General features: G+C 29.1%; 1 protein-coding gene across 2 annotated transcripts in view; it reads right to left on the bottom strand.

Annotated features, from left to right (window-relative positions):
- MBD-like (methyl-CpG-binding domain protein 2) overlaps positions 1-18,275 on the bottom strand; it is a 66,140-nt gene that overhangs the window by 47,027 nt on the left and 838 nt on the right. The gene's annotated exons all lie outside the window — the stretch shown is intronic.

Raw genomic sequence — 18,275 nt, 5'->3', positions numbered from 1 at the left:
ATGTCATGAAATGATCCTAAGGCCAATGAAAGAAAACAGCAACAACTGTGACAGCTTACAACAGAGTTTATTGATGCCCTTTTGCAGGGTGTTAGGAGAGGGGATCCCTACTTTAAATCCAAACTGCAGCTTCCAACTTGGCTTCATTTTGGAATAAACTCCTTTTAAAGGCAGAGTTAAGTTTTTTGAGTGGTTCACGTAAATTATTTGTATATCTTTAACCACAGCAGTGGCAACACCCCAGCGGTTAGGATTTCAGTTTCATAGTCAGTGGCTCAAATTCAAGACTCTTTTCTAATTTTTCCTTTTTTCTTATAGATAATTTTTCTTTTTATTTTGAAGCAACCTACTAGAGACATCAAGTCAAAATCATTTTTTTTCTTTTCTTCTTTTATCTCTTCTCTTGTCTCCAAAAAAAATAAATAAAAGTCTGAAATTTCTCGATTTGAGACTGGAATACACATGCTGCATGGTTACTGCTGCTGCTGTAATTATAGATACACAAATAAGCTACTTGAACCGCTCAAAAATTTTTAAACAGAGTTTTATCCAAAATGGAGCTTAGTTTAAAACTCCATTTTGGATTTAAAATAGCAACTTCCCTCCATCCTACCACTCTGCAAAAGGCCTTCATAAAATTTCTTGTAAGCTGACCACTCACCTTTGTTAGTGCCTAATTACTCTGAATCCAAAGATAAAGATTTCTACAAAAGTTATCAGCATACGACACACAGTGTTGCGTGCTGAATATGCTCCACTGCAATAGCAGATGATTCAATCAAAAAATAAAACAATACATTAGGTTATAAAAATTAATTTAACGGTATTTATGGTAGTATGATCACCTACCACTAAACACAGAAATTATGCCCAATTTTTGTCTAAATTTGGTGATAAATGAGAAGTAGTTTGCAAATCACTTAAGAAAAAACATTTTCTATGTGAAGTAAGGCGACAGCTAATTTCTGCACTCCTGAGTCGTACCAGGTATTATGAAACCATCAGGTCATACAGGAATGTAGTCTTTCATGCTATCCAGCAAAAATATATACTTATAAATATCATTAGGTGATACAGGATTATAAAAATTATAAAGTTATGATATTACAAATAGATACACAGTATCTAAGATAAAAATTATACTTAACTTCTACAGTTTATTTTGTAATAATTTACATTTTTTGACTTACAACCTTTAACCAACCTTTCAATATCAAATCCAGCAAAGCACTTGAGGATAAGTCACTTACCTTAAAAAGATTAAACTTCTACAAGCCAAATGTTAAAAACTACATACGTGGTTAGAAATTATAAATACAGTCTGCTACACCATCACACGTTAAAATACATGGATTTAAATTAAAATTTCTGCTCCACAAAGAAAGACCTATATGGCAAACTTAATAAAAAAATACCTGTATACTATGGAATGATAATGCATCAGAGAAATCAGTTCATTTACGAACAGAGTGATCATTTTTGACTGCCTACTGACCAATATTGAAAGTATTTAATACAGAAAAAATCTAAAATGGTTTTGAAACTAAAATCTGTCCCATAAAAAATTGGCTGCTAAATAAATGCATTAATTATAGATAACACAAGGTGTTATTACAAGAGATAGAAATTAAATAAAGAGAAAATGTTTCTATCTCTTGTAGAAAGCAGGTAAAACTGATCATGAGCTTTTTGGCAGAGCCTTAAATGTGTTCGAACCTCTATGACAAACATCAACACTCACCTGACCTGTCAACTGTGATTCACCATTCAGTGCAGTTATGTTTTCTGTTGTGTGCTGGAATAAAGCTAAGTTTAAAAATTGAGTGATATGTCAATTCAAACTTTCCTATAAAATTAAAGAAAAACACGACATATTGTTTTCAAATACTTATTAAGTCTTACAGGGAAGACTGCACATCTTATGCATATAAGATTAGAAGTTTTGGTAAAGAAAGACAGAATGTGAAAGACAATGAACAGCCTGGATAACCTTTTACTTCAAGAACTGAAGAAAAACTAACCAGATTGTTTGAGAAAACCACCAACTCAGTGTTCTAATGATACCTGAAGCCATGAACATTGAAAAGGTCACTGCATGAAAAATTTTGCATGAGGATCTTAACAAGGAAAAAAATGTTGTACTGAGATGGTCTCTAGGGTTCTCACATCAGAGGAAGAGAACACTCTAAAGAAAACTTTGCTGGCATATTGTAGCAACTTGATGCTGACCCCCAACTTCTGCAAAAAATTAGGTTGTTACTTGTGAAGAACCCTAATTCGTCCACCGATCCTGAAATGAAATGATAACCAATGCACTGTAAATCATAGTCATCACCAAGAAAGAAACATTTCATCAGTAGGTCTTCAAATTCGAAGCCACACTTATTGTATTGTGTTTTTTGTCAAGATCATAATTTTGGAAGAATGGATTCCAGAAGGCACAACACTGAACCGGCATTATTACAAGGAAGTTTTAGAAAAGAGAAAAAGTCAGACAAAAACAACCAGAACCGTGAAAAATAGTTTCATCTTATCAGAACAATGTGCCTGCTCACACACCAATCTCTGTGCAGAAGTGTTTGACTGACAAACACAACCACGCACCAATTTCTGTGAAGAAGTGTCTGGCTGACAAACAGATTACTACCCTGAGCATCATCCATATTTGCCAGATTTGGCACCATGTGACTTTTCTTTCCACTAAAGTAAAATTATTAAAAAGAGTATCTGTAAAGGAACACATTTTGAATGGGTTAATGTGATTAAAAAGAAAACAGCTGACAGAGATTGTAGTTTACGTCTTGTGGAAAACGAAACTACGTCAATGCATAATTGCAAATGAAAGAACTAGACTGAAGGGGAAAAGCCCTTGAATCCTAATGCATATAAATATAGGTGAGTCATTGAATCAGTATCTTCATTTGAATGACATCTCATACTTAACTGAAAAAAAAAACTCTCAATGTAATTAGGCATCTGATGGATTTGAGGTAGTATAAACCGAAAAAACTATACAATAAAAAAAATTGATAAAAAGTATTAAAACAAAATGATATACAAACTTGTGAAAATCTCTTCACAAGAGATTATCACTGGAAAAATTAACAATTTTTATCTTTATTTAATCTTTAAAAAATGTTTTAATTCACTTTAATGTACAACTAAAAAAATGAGATTCCAAGATTACTTCAGTTAGTTTGAATGTTTTATTAGTAAACAAATAATTATAGGTTCCCTCAACTGAAGTAACAAGTTGAGTCTCTAAAAAAACCAAATCTATTTTTAGGACACCAGATATATTCATTGATAAATGAATAAATACATTATTGTAACATCAGATATTTTACTCTATTAGATTTTCACTCTCATCAATCCCAAACAGAGATAATCATGATCATGGAAGCAGTGACAAACTATTAATTTTATTTGAAAAATGTTCTACATTATTAATTTATAAAAAGCCCAAATGATTTGTCTAAATTTAACTTTGTAATTCAGTTAAACAACCGAACAAGGTAATGATCAGGTAACAAACAATTTTAATCAAAACTTGCATTTGTCAGATCATTTAGGGTAGATTGTGCAAGTAACTCGTAACAACAAAAATAACAAAAAAAAACACAATAGCATATGGTACAATAGGTTTGCACGGCATGTTTCACATAAGAATTTAGAAAAACGTAATAACCTTTTAAACAATGAAAATCGGGATGATGTACTCAGAGCAAATGATAGTAATGATAAATTAAATTTTTTTTCAGGCCCTCATATTTCATTTTCAGTAGATTCATCATGTTATAATAATAATAAAATTTTAAAAAACTAACTCAAAAGAGAAAAAAGTAAAACTGCTTGAACACACTATGTTAAAGAAACATGATACATGGGTATGAATTATATACATCATCTAGAAACATATATAAACCGAAGTATACATATCTAAGAGCTAAATACAGGAAAGGAATCATTAAAGATAAAAAGTATTAAAGCAGATCAAATAATATATCTAAAGCCTCTTTTACAATTACAAATGAGGCCAGGAAAGCGAATGTAAATTTAAACAGTCATTCAGTATAATGGTACAAACTTTGGTACATAAAATGGTACAAATGCCAATTACAGTAATAGTGATAGTAATATTTGTGATAAGTATGAGCATTTTAGTGGTTATTGTAACGATAGAAATAAGGTTTAATATAAATTCTTTGTTAAACCACCCTACCAAAACAAAAGAGGATAAAAAAACTGATTCCACAATACACAACCTGAAGAATAAATTTGTGGGGGATAGTATTATCTTCTAGCTCAGTGAAAAATATAAAAATATTTACAAGACATTATTATCTGTTTAATAATTATATTGATAGAACAAAGTTAATTTCCAGATATTTTAAAACTTAGACTGATATATAAAAAAAAAATCACAAAAAGACAAAAAAATTTCTGATTGAATTATTCTGATCCCAAAACTTGGAAAAATGTTTGAATCAGATGACAGAAATAGGTAACCAGCAATTTTCTTTGACTAAGAGTGCTGTCCAGTTTTAGCGAGGGTAGAAGGCTGAAAAAACTGAACCAGAAAAACATTATTTTATTATATAGATCTGACTGAATTCAAATTAAATGTACCATACCTCAGCTCTAGGACAACTTTTGTTTATAATATATGTTAACGACAAAAAAAACTCAGCAAAAAACAGAGTACTACTATTATCTTACAAAGACAACACTATAAAGATTTCACAGGAGGAAACAAAACTTAATTCAGAAATCAACAGCTTATTAAGGTAGAAAAAGTTTGTGAATTATATGCATTATATTAACTTCAAATCAATTCAGACAAAATTCTTATTATGGATTAATATGCAAACAAACGTCCTGATTATTAACTCAATAATGAAATAAAGACCAACAAAGTATTTTAATTACAGAATGCATAGACCTAGTGTGACCATCACTTAATATGATAGTCATATAGACTACATGTGATCTCTTTCCCTAAAAATGCAATAAATTCTATAAAATTAAAACACATAATTTCAGTCAAACTTATCCTAATCTTCTTAAAATATCAAATTATGATTCTTCCTTCCCTAAAAACTTTACCTAGACTAACATTAAGATTTCCCACATAAATATTCAAGCCTGAGCAATAAAACCAAAGAAAGTGAAACATACTCATATCTTTCCAAGTCACCAGGTTTTGCATATTTTTAGAACATCGGCTGATTAACACAGAAGCCATTTCTGAGCTCAATAATTTCAATTTTACTGAAGATATTTATAGAACTGTACATAAAAAGAGGAGAGTCAGTTTTTGTTAAAAACTATCTTTTTAATAAAATTATAAGGTACTGTGTATTCACAAAAAAAATTAATTTTAAATGCTTATGATCCAATGCCAAAGTCGAAAATTATTGATAACAATGATAATTTATAGATATCTTTCTGGTTCCTTTGAAGCTTTTCTACATAAATTGTCAGAAACACTTTTTAAATTCCTAATAAATTCAATGCAATAACTACAATGACCCTAATCTTTAACTTTCTAGATGATTTTAATCTTATGACAAATGAACTAACACAGTTTGAGTTAACGGGACTAAATATTTCATTCTTCCAGCCAAGTAGAATTACAGGTACTTTAAATAACTGCAATAGACAATATTGTATACACAATATACCTGTATAGACAATATTTTTACAAATTCATCTAAAGATAATTTTCAATCCTTCATTTATATTACGATCTTTCAGATCACAATAGAATCATTTATTCATGAAAACATGTGACAAGACAATGAATTCTTTTATTTTTTTAAATGGGTAGTTAATAAAGATTCAATTAGAAATTAAAGAATCTCTTTGTTGGAAACAAATCAGGAAAGCAATAACAAAATTAGCTTTGATGAAAATTTTTACACTTTTCTTAATGCTTTTCAGAAGGCCTTATTTCTAACTTGCCCTCCACTGAAAAACATACTATTTAAACGTAAAAAGAAAAAGTGTGAATTACTAAAGGAATTGTTAAAACTCTAGCTTTATTCTAAGAAATCAGCATGAAGTGTTTAAATATAACTTATCTGACAACTTCTATAATCATTTGAAAGATTACAACAAAATTATGCTAAAATATTATATTATTATTATGTAATATCTAATTTAAATGATAAATCTAAAACCATGTAGACAGTTATCAAAAAAGTGAAAGTGGATTTGAAGATAAAACAGGCGAGATAACGTCACCAAAAATACAAACGAACTCATCCCTATTCGCGTAGTAGAATTTAATAATTTCTTTTTCAGTATATCAAACAACAATAATACTGATTTAGTTTAAACACAACCATTCACACTGAATGGTTTTGTTGATGAATCAGTCTTTTTATTTTCCTTTAATACCCAGTAAGATAAAATTAAAAAATTGTTTTAAATATAAAGAGAAAATATTCAGTGGGCATTGAAATATTTCATCAAAACTGAAATAAGAATTCACTGATGAATATTTACTATTATTATCCCTGTTACAAATTTAATTAATAAATTTTTCAACAATAGATTATTTCTCAGGTGTCATTTGCCAGACTTCCATTGTTAAAAAATACCCTTCTTAAACAAGGTTTGGCACTTAATTTACCAAATTATAGCCTAAATTCATTACTGTCCATATATTCTAAAGTATTTGAAAAATGTATTTATTTAAAAGCCTAATGTACAGAATTAATAAACTTTCAGTAAGGTTTTAGAAAAAATTATCAACAGAAATGATTTCCTAGTTTTCGAAAAGTATTTTAAAAGCGCAAAGATAAAAATATTCCATTTTTCAATTTTTGCAGTTTCAGTAAAGTAATTTACTTCCACATTTTTTACTGATGAGAAAATCTAGTCACTATAATATCAGAGGAGCTGCTTACAATACGTTAAAGATATTTTACCAACCATAAACAAGTAGTAGAAATTTCATTTTTTGATAAGAATACATGTGTAAAATTTAGGTCCTAACTTCAAGGTATAGAACATGGATCACCTCAAAACATTAAGAGTTCTTTTGACCTACCCAAAAATCTTAAGCTGTTCGTTGTAACCCTATTCATAGACAACATGACTGTATTTACATCTGAAGACATAAATTTAAAAGGAACTGAAAATTCTAAGATAGCAATTGAAAAAATTATTTACCAGACTGATATTTAATATTTAGTTTAAACATGTAAAGAAAACTATTGAATTGTGCTTCTTGGGTAGATGAAAAATTGATAGTATTCCTGATAGCAAAATTTATTGGTGTTTTAATTAGATGACAAATCCCCATAGGGTGATCAAATTGATTTCATTTGTAACAAAATAAAACTGAACAGTTTTGCTTTGAAGAGCCTTAATAAAACACTAAGCTTGTCATCATTACTAAATATTTATTATGCTTACACATATTTCCATTTAAAGTATAATTTCTTGGGCTCCATCAAAAAGGTAGAATAAACAATAGTAAACCTTTGCACATAAATTAGTAGCTTTTAATATTTATATTCATAGATTGTTAAATATTTTTATGTCAGATGATAATTTTTTGAGAAAGAACTTAATATTATAAGATAAATAACTGTGAATAATGGTTACCAAACAAGTCTAATTGATGAACTGCTTCAGAATAAATTACACAACATTGCAATTAGCTTAGTTTTTCCTTCAAGTATTTCATCCCAACAAAAGAAATTTCAACCCTCATGTGTATAGATAAACCCATGTGTAAAGAAAAAAGTAGTAAATTTTTCAGAAACAAAGATTTTGATATTGTTTTCAAATCTGTTAATTCTAAAGGTAAATTTATTAAGAATAACAAAAGTAAAACTAACAAACTTAAAAATCAGAACCACATTCAAGTTTGGTTCTTGTGATAAAAGTTTATATTGGACAGATTGGTAAATGTTTTGAAAAATGTATAAGGCACCACAAATCTTGTTTTTATAATAATAAGAGGGTTTCTAATTATGCCTATCATTTAATTACTGAAAATCATGTTTTTAGGGGTAACTTCAAAGTACTTCATGTTGAGAACAAAGGTTTGAAACCGAACCTTTTTAGAGTCATTGGAAATAAAATAAACTTAAAAAGTACAAGTCAAAAAAAAATCACATTCCTTAACCCATTCTCTATCTTGCGTATTTCATATTTACTTTTTTTAATAGGTTTTCTATAATTGTTTTGGAAACAATACTGATCCATTTAGAACTGATATAATCAATCTTCTTCTGCATAGAGTGAGTTTAGCATCACTTGGATTTTTTTCCTACAGGAATTTCTCAGTACATAACTATCATTACAGCTAGTGCTAAATTTAACTTTATATTTTTACATAAAATTAAGTTTTTTAGTATAAAGTTGTCTGACTGTTAATAGAGTAACTCTTTAAATAACTCTATGGTCAGATGTAATCAATGCTTCTTCATAATCGCTTTTAAAATGTATTTTTACAGAAACTGGCAGTTTATTTAATAGTACCTTAAAAGACTATAAATTCTTAACATTATATTCTGATGGTGAACACCATTTTCAATCACACATTTTTTGGTTTTTATACATCCCACCACATAACGAAGCATAACTTCAATGTTTCATTAATTTTATGAAAAATATTTGCTTTGAGTCCTCAACATCATGAGGGGGGGGGGGTTAATCATTGAATACATTATTCATCAAGTAGCACTATAAAAAAAATTACATGCTATGAGATTAGATCTCACAAGCCAAGGAATATGTTCATGCCTGGAGATAATATGGTCTGGAAACAATTGTTTTATTAAATTCTTTAATGTCTTAGCTACATGACCAGTTAACACATCCTGCTGAATCTATATGTCTGAACTGATTTCAGATTTCTCCACAAGTTGAGACAAAAATTCTTTAATCATTCAAACTTATTTCTTTTGAAATGTTGGCAACTGAAAGTAAAATGGACCAATTATTCCAGATAGGATTACTGCACTGTAGTACTGTGCGGTGGTATTAATGCATTCATCTGGGCCATTTGTTATCCAGTACTTGAAGTTTTGTTTATTCACATATCCTCATACATGGAAATGTGATTTGTCACTCATTAACACACTGTGAATACATCTTTGGTAACGTTTATGAAATTTAACATTTATGAAATTAAAAGTCAATAGCAAAAAGTAACATGATTAACTCTGTCAGTATCAGAAAAAAAAACAAACTTCCCAAACTTGAAAGAAAATATTTACTTCAGATTTATATGAAAAACACCATCAATTGTAACACAGTTATGGTGTAACCATTGAAATATGCAGAACAAATCTTTGGAAATAAATTAATTAAGTATACAAAATGTTTCAGTCTAAGTCGGCTATTCTGTTTCATGTAAATCATTAAAAAAAGTACAATAGAAAATTATGAACTTTTTCAAGTACCAGATACTAATCAAACTCTTGTTTGGTTTGAATGTCTCAAATAAAAAGTATAAATAAAAAGGAAGAAGAATTGCTTGATCAGAAAAGAAAATTCAGTTATAACTGCTGTAATCAAATGAAGTGTTATCTCTGTGTTATACACAGCAAATATAGGTACGTTTTAGAGCATTTAATTATATATAGGTTAATTACTGGAATTAATATTTTTATCTTTTTAATGTAGTGAATTTTAGTTAAATTACAAGTATGCATAAATATTTTATTAATTTATTGTTTACCTGTTGTTTTGTTATCTGTTAATTGAACCGTACTATGTTCAGTTTTAAATGTATACATAAATAAATATATTCCTATTTAAAGTATATATATGGGCTCCTTAAAAAAATTACAATAAAGTTTCAGAATACAGAGATGGGCAGTCATCAAATCACTACTTGGCACTGGTAAATATGAATAATGTACACCAATATTTACTGAACTAAAAATTCTCCATATATTAATGAATACCCTACCTTTGATAAGGAAAAAAACCAATCCTAAAAAAAAAACACGACAGAGTACTTAAACCTTTGAGAAAGGGCTTTGTTATGCTTCTTTTGCTTTCTTTACAAAATATCCAACTGTTTGATACCACCAATACAGTTTTAACACACAGATAAATCAATAATATATGGATCTGAATAACAAATAAATTTATGAATAAAAAAGTTTTTGATTAGTACATCAAATCATGACCTAGTACAATTTAGCAAGTAACATCCTGAAAACAGAATGGAGACTACCATATCAATACCCAGGGTTGTTCAGTAAGTTCTCAGCCTGACACAGAGATAGCACAAGTATAAAAAAATGATTATATTTGTCACATATGAATCATAATGTGGAGTGCTGCAACTTTTCAAATACATGTGTTTAGTTGCTTGTTTGTGGCATTTAAGTAAAGCAAACAAGTTTTGACAGTTCCTGAAAAATGGATAAAATTGAAGATCAAGATGTTGTTATAAAGTATTTGTTTTAAAAGATTTAACTTTCATAGACATACAAAAAAAGTTAATTCAATTTTAGGGATTCTTCCTCTTAATTTTTGACATTAAAAAAGTGGGCTGCTGAATTTAAATGTGGTCATACATCTGTTCAAGATGATAATTGCTCGGGACACCCAAAAACTGCTACAACTGATGAAATCATCAGAAAAATCCATAATACTGAATAAAATAATCACAGATTTTAAGTACACAAACTTCCAACATTGCAAACATTTTGACTGACCATGTCCACTATATTCTATATACTTTAATATGAAAAACCTTTCCATTTGACAGGTGCTACATTTTTTAACAGTCAACCAAAAATGCATTTGACTGAACACTTCTAAGTATAAATCTATATAGTATTCTCTTTTATAAGTCTACGTTTAGACTTAAATACAATTTCACTAAGTTTCTTCAGCGTTTTAGTTAACGGTACAGTAACGGCGTTAACAGTAGATAAAACATGGATTCACCATATATATAACAGACTAAACATCAGATGGGAGCAAGTGAAAGTGGGCCAAAGAAAATGAAAATGGTTCCATCTAAAGGAAACGTCATGGGTATAGTTTTTTGAGATTCTTGTGGTATGATTTTCACAGACTACCTAGAAAAAGGTAAGACAATCACTGGGGAGTTCTATGCTTCATTAATGGACTGAATGAAGGGTTAATTCAGGTTAAACATCCACATCTATTCAAAAATAAGGCACTCTTTCACCACAACAATGCACCTATACACAAGTCAGGTTATTGCTGCAAAACTCCATGACCTACACTTTGAAGTGCTTCCACATGTGTCATATTTGACTTCCAGTGACTACTTTCTCTCCCCAAACCTGAAGAAATGGCTTGCTGAATGAAGATTCACTTCAAATGATGAAGTAAAAGCTGAGAAACAACCCCTTATTTTGCAGAATTGGACGAAACGCATTATACTGAAGATTTTAAAGCGGAAAGTTGTTGGTCTAAATTTATCAAATTGGAAGTTGAGTAAGTTAAAAAATAAAAAAAACAATTACTGAAAAATCTTGCACTTTCTTTATCAGACCAAGAAGTTTCCGATCAACCCTTGTAGAATAAGCCATGTTTAGCAAACAAACCTGTTCTCATAATAGGCCACTAAAATTTAACTAAAGATTCTGAAAATGTATACTGTAATCATTAAGATTTCTGACCTAATCCCAGACCAATGAACTAAGTTAATTATTAACACAATTACAAAAGAATCAGTGATACTATGTAATTAAAAGGGATATTAAACATAGACTTGGGTTAAATAATTAATTCAATAGATATATCAACAGGTGAAAAGCTTCTAAGAGATAACATACAACTAATAAAGTTCAAATGGTGCACACAAAAATCTTTAAAATTCTATGTGACTACTTACTACATTAAACATTTGTTTTCAATATAAAATGATATTCAGAATTAATCAACTGTGAATATCTACTATTGTCTTCTGTAATACACTCTCTTTTATAAATGAAATACAATAAATCAATACAAAATGTATATATTAAGTCGACCACATAATACTTTAAATCATTTTTGCACAGCAAATGAAATAACAGCAGTTTTTATTAAGTAAAACATTTTAGTTATTTTAAACAAGCGCAGACAAAAATATTAAAATGAAATAATGCACTACTTATTACAAAAATAATATCAGAAGTACAGGGGTTGTCAGTTCAGAAGACATATAAATAATTTGAAAAATATTTATGTCCATAATGAAACAGACAGAATTTACTTACAACTAAATATAAATTTAAACTTGTTTTCAATTCAATATAAAAAAAAAGAAAAAAGTGGCTATATATCAATCAAGAGAAAAATAATCAGCTTTTTCATATGAACATACTTCAGAAGGGCGAAAAATCTTCACGTATTATTTTATTATCAAGAAACTGAACCGATAGCCTCTTATTTACTTCTAACTGACTGATAACTGCTATCATGCAACTTTTAATCCACCTCCAAGAGAAAATTAAACTTAAGTTTAAAATAGCTTTATAAACATTCTTCTTCAGTCATATTTAGATGTAAAGTAATCACACGCACGCGTGCACACACACACACAGTATATCATGAAGTTCTACCAGGACTTTCATAACCTATTCTATTCGCGAAAATAATGGAAAAAGTTCACATAAACATATATCCTACAATAATTCGTTTGCAAGTTACGACTAGTGAAACATTTCAGCTATCCCTGTGAAATGAGGTCATACTGAAATTTTTAAGACATTAAATAAAGAGCAGAATATGTGATTTCTTATCTGAACATTGAATAAAATAGGTCTAAGAACCATATCTGCATTAGTTTTTGAGAAATCTGGGGTGAGAACCAATAAATTGAGGTAAAGAACCCTGTGTTTTATGTTTAACATATAATAATTTTGTTAAATGGGTAATAAACACGTAAAACTTGTAGAGAATTTAATTCTGAATAAAATAGTGTAAGATAAGTTGAATAAAAAAGAGAAAAGTTAGAAAAATTTTAATTTTATTTAGAAACAGTACACGCTAAACATAGTTCATTATATGTACGCTCCAAACATAGTTCATTATATGTACGCGCCAAACATAGTTCATTATATGTACTAGTTTAAATGCTCAAAAACGAGCCTGCCATTTTCAACACATTTCTTGGCACACTTCCGTACTGCTTTTTTTTCTTTTTTTAGTTTTCCAGTCCTTACGTTGCTGAGCAATGTCCTTAAGTAGCTCAGCCGCAGGCATAATGGGACAATTATTCCTAATGAGAATGTATTTTTGTTTTATATACAATATTTTTCTTCCCTCCCCCCACACACAAAAACCTAAAGGTGTTACATCAGGCGATCTTGGTAGCCAGAAATGTGGACCTCCACAACAGATCCATTTCTCAGGGAAATGATGATTTAAGTGAGTGAAAACGGCACAAAAGAAGTGGGGAGGTGCACCATCATGCTGGAAGTATACTTTGCAACTCAGCACTAGAGGAACATCTTCAAGCAGCTGTAACAATTCTTCCTGAATAAAGTGCAATTAGACCTCAGCATTTATGCAGTTAGGTAATATCAACAGTCCAAACAACTGATTGTTAAGAACGCCACACCATACATTGGTGCTAAATCAGTGCCGAAAATTGCCTTCAACCGTTTCATGAGGATTTACTTCTGTTCATGTACCCTCATTGTGTAAAATGTTGACGTCATCTCTAGTGAAATCTGCCTTGTCTGTAAACAAAACATACTTGTAAAATTGTAGATTTGTTTCCACCAGTTGCAGAACTCCAAGCAAAGCGGACTATTTCCTGGATGTAGATGTTGAACTGACTGTTTATGATAAGGATCAAACTTATTTTGCTTAAAGTGTCCTCCAAACCATCAAATGTGAAACTCTGATCCACTTAGATTGATGTCGTGTACTGACGCCTGGACTGGACTGAATCAATAATAATTTATTTTATCAATAACAGCATCATGTTGAACAGATCATTTGTAGTTGGTACAAATACTGCAAAAAATCACGTTAACTGTTTTGGGATCTGGAATCCTGCAATTCAGAAAACATATGTCATATTTGAATGCAGCAGGTATAGAATTACAGTTACACATACTCAAAATGAATACCATGTCAGCAAATTCTTCTGTTGAAAATAAGTACAGCATTACTTCAATGGCAAACCTTTCATGTTCAAACTAAAATTCACAGAAAACTTTCACTAATGACAACACAGTTCACAGTACCCGATATAATTAATGTACCTTACAGAATGACTTAAGGACTAATACAGTATTGCTCATTGTTGATCAGCTGTTGTTTTTTTATTGCCATCTTTGAAACAATAATTTTTCAAATAACTTATTGTATTTCTGTCATTAATAAAAAAAAATTATCTAAATTTTGATTATCTAATTTTTTTATTTCTTTTTATTTTACAATTGCTGTGTAATTTTCAGCTTTTTTAAAACTTTAATAGCAATTTTTGACAATAAATTTTGTTTTTAAAAATTTTTCACATCACCAAAAAACAATTTGGTTTTTGTTTACGTTAAATACTTTTCTGACAAATGTAGTAATATACTGTATCTAAATAAAATTTTTATTTTCCTAATTTTTCTTTTGTTTTATTCAACTTATCTTACATATTTTTGTTCAGAATTAAATTCTACACAAGTTTTGTTAAAAATGTTTATCTGTTTATTATCCAATTAACAAAGTTATTGTATGTCAAATATAAAAAAACAGGGTTTTTTTATCCAAATTTATTGGTTCTCACCCCAGATTTCTCAAAAACTTCTGCAGATACCGTTCTTGGACCAATATTATTCAATTCAGGTCAAAAACCATCAGTAAGCATTAATTCTGCCCCTTAATTAATGTCCTAAAAATGTCAGTACAACTCATTTCACAGGGATAGCTTAAATCCAAGCAAAATCTTTCACAAACTGTAACTTGCAAATGAAGCATTTTAGGACATATGTTATATGAACTTTTTCAATTATTTTCACAAGTAGAATAGGTTATGAAAGTCACAGGAGAACTTTGTGATACACCTGCATACACATGTAAATACAATCAATACAAAAATAATTTTCAGAAAAAAGTTTTCTTTCGACTTCCTTTCATTTAGAACTTCCTTGATGATAAAATCCAAAACACATCACACTTCGTGGACAAATTTTTTTTAATATTCGATAAGTAAAATTACTTTGTGTAATTTTAAACACACTATTACAGTGAAACATAAAATAAAACTAAGTCTCTTGAAAACATTCTCTGTATTGATAAAATAATACAGTGACAATTAACAGCTATAATTTAAACTGTGTGTCACTTATTGGTAAATTTTTTGTAGGAAATAAATTGAAATTATGTAAACAGTGAAAAAATAATGCAAAAGATAGATAACATGAAAATACAGCAAAAATTAATAAAAACAATTAAGCATTGCAATACTAAAACACTGAGATTAGTATATAAGCTTTTCATCATTCAAAGAAGCTTACTCCAACAGATTACTTTTTTAAAAATAATAACTGTTTAATTATTTTATAAATGATTTATTTTAAAAAGTCCAGAAAAACAGTTACAACATATTTCTGAAACGTATGACAATTTTTTAAGTAACTAAACCAGGCATGGCCAACATACGGTCCGTGAAAATTTTTTCAACATTAGCTTTTTTTATAAGCAACTGAATAATGGAAAATATAGAAATTTAAGAAAACTTGCCAAGAAATAAATAATCTTTAGCTCAACTTATACTTGTGAACAAACTTTTTCTTTAATGAATCTGAATAAAAGTACAATGAATTCCATAATAAAATTTTGTTTACTTAAATGAATCATTTTTATATTTAAGATTTTTTAATTTTAATATTTTGTTCGGCCCGTGAAAAAGGTTTTCTTTCCAATTCGGCCTGGAGGGAGAAACTTTTGGCCACGCCTGAACTAAACCATATAAACAGATCCAGATGTTTTCTTAAATGTACAGCAATAATACCAAACTAAAGAAAAAAATTTATGTACATAAATGAAACTTTGCTTTTACTGATATTTCACTGCTTCAAAACAGGCTGCAAGCCCGATATTACAATTTAACAGTCGGGGTAAAGTTGGTGTTATCCACTCTCAGACTGACCCTATCCTGGGTCAGTGCCATAATTAACCAAAAAACACAATCAAATAGGTATTTAAAACAGAGTAAAATTACCATTACTTAAAGCAAATATGAACTTGATAAACACTTCATTTAACAGCTGTAAAATTTGTACTTTCTAACAATAAATTATTCCACCATATCAATAACACACCAAATCAAATTATTATTATTTACTTTTACTAACCTGTAATTCCTTTTACAAGACTACTGCTGATCATAAGAAGAAACAAAACTAATTTGTCTGCATCTTAGGAGTGAGGTACAAAATGTAGGTAATCTAAATATATATATCTGACTCCCGTAACCACGAAATTGCAATTTATAGCATAACTTATAAGCAAACTAAGATATTTTACTTGAAACAATGCCAAAGAAAAAAATTAATCTAACATATTTAAAAACAAAATTCTTACTACACTATTTTTTGCTGAAAATATTGCAAATACCTGTACTTATACATAAATTAAAAAATTCTAGATTGCACAGTTCAGCAACAATTTGTCTTGAACAAACAAACAGACACATATAACTATAAGGTTATAAACAAAACATTAAACCTATTATGTAATAAGTCGTACAGTTTCAATTTAAAGAATTACATAAGGTCCAAAACATGACAGTAAAGAGAGTAAGAGCAAAGGGATTAACCACAACCTACTATTCATGTTAAGTAAAAAGCAAGGATGATGTGCTTTGTTTCCACTATATTACTTTACTATAACTTTTATAAAATTAACAGAAAATATTTATAAAAAAATCCATATTTTTAAATATAAATTGGGCTTCTTTCTTTTTGTAAACTATTAATTATTCTGATTACGATAATCAACACCTGTTTTTTCTTACCTTAGCCTATCTCACCATTTCATTATGGGGTAAATCCTAATATCCTATAAATTTATGAAAGCAAAGGAAAAAAGAAATTGGCTGTGGCAACTCTATACCTCCCCCCCCCAAAAAAAAAAACATAAAAGGCAACCATACATAAAAAAAATTAATCAATTTCTTTGCACAAGAACCGAGTAAATTATTTCCACTTCAGAGTTCAACAAAGGATTACTATCATTGTACACACAAAAAAAACGACCTACACTTTAAGAATTGTACAGCTATTTAAAAAACAGTAATTTAATATCACCAAGAGCAAGGAAATTAAATTTTTTACTTAATATTGAAGTCAATAAAATAGTTTAATGCATTCATCTTCCAGATCACATTACTTCGATAACTGCAAGTCAGCTGTCTTTGGAATTATGACATAAATAAAGATTAATACAAACTATTAACTCCATAATGTTTTTAAAAATCAAACTAGTTAAGTATTAAGAATAACAAATATACTATTCAGTTTTCTTTTTCTTTGTTCAGAGTAAAAGATAACATTGGAGGCAGGAAAAGTACTCTCTCTTCTCACTAAATTAGTATACAGCATCTGCTCCCCTGAATGACATAGTAAACACTATGAATAAAAATTTACACAACATTAATGATAAAGTACAACTGATATTAGTAGGTAGAAATGTAAGCATAAAGAAGTCATATTCACACTTGATAACAAGTAATACAGTTTATGTGCAGCAATAAAGTAGAATAAGCTTAATAATATAAAGCTTACCCAATGCAGGGAAATTACAACAAAATAGCTAATTTTACTACGAATACAGATAAGTTGTGAGTGAACATCCAGACAAACGATTTAGAAAAAAAAAAACTTTTGAATAAACATTTTTTCAACAATGAGTAAAGTGTGATCTAATACAATAACAGTAAAAAAGGTTACTGGCGATATTCTTCTAACTGAAAATGATGATAAAGAATAACACATCGGGTAATGAAGACATATGTCATCACTGGTGATCGGTATTGAATTACAAATCTGTTACAGTCACCATGATTCATAAATCAGATATAACTGTGATTACCATAATGTCATTATCAATGAAATACAGTGATATATTCTAAACTCAACAGGAGTAAAATTTAAATCTTGAACTGAGTTTCAGTCATAATTACGTGCATACAGCTTCACACGACTCATACTCTGTTGCCCACATTTATCAATGTATGTGGTAGTCAAATCTGTTGTAAAGGAAGTCTATTTTTAATTTAATATTTTCAAAACATAAAAAATTACTGTCAAGTGTTAATTTTGGTTAATAAA

This window comes from Lycorma delicatula, chromosome 4, assembly GCF_047948215.1.
Source record: "Lycorma delicatula isolate Av1 chromosome 4, ASM4794821v1, whole genome shotgun sequence".
Lineage (NCBI taxonomy): Eukaryota > Metazoa > Arthropoda > Insecta > Hemiptera > Fulgoridae > Lycorma > Lycorma delicatula.
The sequence above is the reverse complement of the archived record's forward strand: the minus strand, read 5'-3'. Positions and strand labels throughout refer to the sequence as shown.